Below are 4,707 nucleotides of genomic sequence, written 5' to 3' on the forward strand. Positions count from 1 at the left end.
CACACACACACACACACACACACACACACACACACACTCTCTGCTTTCCATCCCATTTGAATGAACAAACAAAGAGGCCAAGCAGCTCTGGCAGCTCAGAGGAAACGGGAACCAAACTAACTGCTGCTGCGTCTGCAGCCTTCATCTCCCTCAGCTCCACCTCATCTCAGCCATTTTCACGCACCTCTCTCTGTTTAATGCTGTCTGATGCCGTCAAGGCCGCAGGTGGTCACCATGGTAACAGGACATACACATCCTCCTCTCCTGAAGGCTTCCTGTCTGCTGTGGGAGGAAGCGATCCTGTCCTCCTAACCCAGCAGAGAGCGTCCCGCTCCGATCCTTCTGTTCGCAGCACTTTGCTTTGTTTGCAGGGACCAACAGCGGTTGCCATGGTATCCGCGGCTCCATCTGCTTCTCGTTTTCTTCGGTTTCATTTTTAGTTTTCATGTGCTGGGTTTGGACCTCGGGTCATCCAGGGTTTGTTTTCCACATTTTCTGACTGTTTTAACGATGGTGAAACATCCCAGTCCTGCTCCTGCAGCCTCAGGTCTGTCTGACGGACCGAGTCCAAGTCTGAACCAGAACCCAGATACAAGAGTCAGTAGAACCGAGTCGGACAGACTGGGAGGGACTACAGAGATTGAACTGGTTAGACTGGCCACGGGCTGCAGACCCTCAGCTCTTTCAGATGTTAAAGTTTCCAGAGATGGACGGAGCAAACGGGTCCTTCTGGTTCTGTTAGGGAGACCTTCTGGGCCTCCAGAACCACTTCATCAGAGCTGCACAATAAGGCTGAGAGGTTTGGACCGGGATCAGGTTGCTATAGAAACCAGACAGAACTAGTTTGATGAGGTGGAGCGTCATGGTGCTGGAGGCAGACAGAGGATGGCGAGGAACGCTGGGACCAAAGAATGAAGCCAGAACCGTTCTGATGATCTAATGATCCACGCCGCCATGCAGTCCCTGCCTGCAGCCTCCGCCTGCAGCCTCCTCCATCCAGGAGAAACCTCCTCCAGAACCTCCTGGAGGAGGAGCAGCTCTCCTCAGAGGAGGCGCTTCTCTCACCGCTCCACAGGGAGCTTATTTATAAACCCTCCAGAAAGCCGACCTGTCAGGGACGGCGGTCACTGCTGGAACGTATTTTCTACCTGCCTCTCTGACATCATCACTGTGATGACATCACTTCCTGTTGACACTGCTAGCTCCTCAGAATCTTGCCTGATCAGCAGCACCTGTTCTCAGGCTTGAAGGCAGCAAAGGTCAAAACGGCGTGGCCTTTGGTGGGCGTGGCCTCCTGCCTCAGACTGGGAGCTCTGAGCACGCTCTGCAACCGCCGACGCTGCACTTCCTGTGCGGGGAGAACGTCTCTGCGCGCACGGCGGCGGCCGGCCCGCAGGATGAGGCGCTGATAGCGATCTCTGCTTTACATGATCTATTTCTGTGCACACGGCGAGGCGGACCCGGGGGCGGCAGGACGCGCCTCACAGAGGAAGGAAGGAAGGAGAGAGGCTGGGGGGGGGGGCGCAGGTTCAAGCAGAACCTCCAGAAGGTAGGAACCACCTGCAGCCTTGGTTCCTCTCCTGGTTCTCCAAATTCAGTCTATTTCTATAGAGCTGATCTAGATCTTCTCCTTTCAGAGACGCCTCATCTAGATCCTCCTCAAACTGCTTCAAAGTTTCCATCTGAGGAAAACTCCTGAGTGGAACATGAAGAACCGAGGAGAAAATATGAGAAGATGAAATATCTGAATGAAATGTTGTGAAAAGTTGAACCAAAGATTATTTTCCCTTAAAAATAATAAAATGAAATAAAATCAAAGATGTTCTCCAAACCGGCCGTTTGTCAAATCAGCAAACGCTAAAACATCTCCATCCCATCATGTTGCTGGAGTCTGAAAAACTTTTCTCCAAACATTAAATCCCAGAACGTTTCAAAGCAAACAGACCCTGAAACAGAGACTAGTTAATCCTAAACCTCAGACTAAATCTGAGCAGAGTGTCTGCAGGTCAATGCAGCGAGGAATGATCTGATCTATTGGAGAAACCAAACAACCTCTCCACAGACGCACGGCCCAACACAGGAGAGCGCCCTCCTCTGGACAAGACTCTGCGCTACATCTACACCTGATGGACAAAGGACATTCTTTGGAGGACCAGAATGTCCACATTTAGGACAAAGAGGACAGGTGGTTAGAGAGGAAGGAAGCCATCTTTGTTAAGAAGAAAGACCTCACCTATTCATCCAGGCCAACTATTCCCACTAACGACCCCCCTTTCAGAGGCATAGACAGGTATGGGGCATTGCAGGCTAACAAAGAAGCCAAACGACCCCCATTCCAAAGGGGGGGACCCGTTCATCCGTTTCTATTTGCAGGTTTTCTAAACTAAAACCAGGCTTTGTTGGTCTGGAGTTCAGGTCCTGACGACCGAGGAACAGAAATAACAGGATAATCTTAATAAAGCTTTTCGCTAACTTCCTGTCTGTGACCTCATGGCGGCATTAATGTGTCCTGCTTTCTGCCATCAGGAGCGTCCTGCTGAGTCCTACCTGCTGCCGCGGTCTGTCCTCAGGTCCGAACCATGGAGTCCACGGCCAGCCACCGCTAAAGAGAAGCAGAGCGCCGTTAGCAGAGCTTCATCGTCCGACCGGTGAAGAGTCACACAAACAATAATGATCCAGAAAGATTGGTTAAAAAGAGAGACCACATGATCTAATCGACGTCTACGTTCAGGTGAGAAGCCGTAATTTTCAGATGGTCGTTAAAAACTGGGTTTGTAATGTCTGTTATTGAACTAAAGACAAAATCAGGCCGACAGCCCAATTTTCAACAAACTATTTCTGGAGTAAATCCAGACTCTGATGGAGACACGGCTGGATGACGTCTGGATGACGTCTGCGGTTTGGAGGGAAAGACGCCAGAAACTCCTTCAAACAGGCAGAGTCTCTGACCTCTGAAGGCCAAAGATGGCCGCTTTGGACACGCCTGCTTTAAACCGAGACATTCACAATGTTTATTTATCAGAAAAGTCAAAGTTAATCAAATCGTTTCAGCTGCTTTTCTGATGAAATTCTGAAATAAAACAGAAAAGTTTTGCTTTTTCTCCTTTTTTTTCAAATGTTATTTTTCATTTTCCGATTTTAAAGAATTAAACAGAAACAAAGACACCAGACTGGAAGCAGGTGTGAGTGGAACCAACTAGAAGGAAGCCAATGGGAAAGGAAACGAGCACCAGGGGGCGACAGAGAGGAACTAAAGAACTAAACACTGTAGAAAATAACTACAAATACAAAAAAACTAAGAATAAACCCAAAGAGAGGGCAGAACCCTGACAGGGCCCCAGGGACCATATGGAAGGGACCCCAGGGACGCTGTGGAAGGGGCCCCAGGGACGCTGTGGAAGGGGCCCCAGGGACCCTGTGGAAGGGACTCCAGGGACCCTGTGGAAGGGGCCCCAGGAACCATGTTTAAAGGGCCCCAGGAACCATGTTTAAAGGGCCCCAGGGAAGTTGTACCCAGGGCCTCCACTCATGGGGCCTTTGATCAGGTTCCAGGACTGTGGCCCCAGGGAAGCGCTGGGGGCCTTTAATCAGTGGTTCCAGGAACATTTGGTCTGAATCTCTACCTTTAGACTCCGTTAGCAGCGACGCTCTGGAGGCTCCTAACCTTCTGAAATCATCTCTCTCTCTTTCTTCTTCTCTGACTTTCATCTCTTGGTTCCTCAGAAGTTTCGGTTTTGTTTTCCTCTCAGCTTTGACCTCGTTTCATCCTCTGATATTCCTGCGCTCCTTTTCTAGAATGAAAGCTGCAGGAATCCTTCTCCTCCTGAAGGATCCAGTTCAGCGGATCTGGAGGACATGAAGAGGTTTGATCTTTTTCCTCGCAGAGCTTCTCCAGACGCCGGCAGGTCTGCAGGTCCTACGTATAAAAGTCATGAGTCAAAGTGAGCTTCTGACATGAAGCGGCTGCAGCAGTTTTCTGGATCTGCTTTCGTTTCCGTGGGCGAAGCTTCACATCGTTCTCAGTTTCACTGGAAGGTGGCGGCACCAAATAGCGGCGGCAGATTCTGAGTAACAGCGAGGCTGCTGGGAACGGCGGCCTGATGATGGCTTCCTCTGACCGAACAGGTTCAGACTCAGAGGGACTCGGTTCTTCCAGCCAATCAGGATCCGCCGCTCATCAGGGGGACTTTTTGGCTCCAGTTTGCTTGGATTCACCGTCCGCCATCATCTGCTGCTCCTCTGCTGACCCACGCCTTCATCACAGCGCCTCCTTTAGCCGCTCTGCTAACGGCGGTTTTAGCTAAAGCTGGACTCCTGCTCAGCCGGAGCTACAGAGACGTCTTTATTTCCCTCCTTAAAGCTGCGGTAACCTTTTTCTCCTGAGGCTCTTTTAGTTTTTCCGTCTTTTGTTTCGTCAGGAGATAAATCTCCAGTACTCGTTATCAGAGTAATTTTCACTCCTCAGTAGAAACTGTTCAAAGCGGCGCAGCTGGAACTCTGATGCTACGTTCACACCTAAAGCAGCAGGAGCAGCTGGTTTACAGGCAGAGTCAATGGCTGAAGCGCATCAAGGCGCAGCAGAACATCCCAGCTGAAGCGGCGCGTTGTGAGAGTTTGAGCTTCTGCCATTTTAGCTGCTGGACGCGCCGCATCGACCAATCAGAGCAGCTGATCTGGGAGCTGGCAGGGAGTCAGACGCAGCACTGC

At 50.6% G+C, this 4,707-nt stretch overlaps 1 protein-coding gene across 1 annotated transcript in view; it reads right to left on the bottom strand.

Moving 5' to 3' along the window:
• Positions 1 to 2,604, bottom strand: part of LOC107104343 (transcription factor HIVEP2-like) — a 76,233-nt gene extending 73,629 nt beyond the window's left edge. The window contains exon 1 of the mRNA XM_015404333.1: positions 2,548 to 2,604. The gene's annotated coding sequence lies outside the window, so the exon portion shown is untranslated. The remainder of the gene's footprint in view (positions 1 to 2,547) is intronic.
• Between the last annotated feature and the right edge of the window lie 2,103 nt (positions 2,605 to 4,707).

Source organism: Cyprinodon variegatus, unplaced genomic scaffold, assembly GCF_000732505.1.
Source record: "Cyprinodon variegatus isolate N-32 unplaced genomic scaffold, C_variegatus-1.0 Scaffold1701, whole genome shotgun sequence".
Lineage (NCBI taxonomy): Eukaryota > Metazoa > Chordata > Actinopteri > Cyprinodontiformes > Cyprinodontidae > Cyprinodon > Cyprinodon variegatus.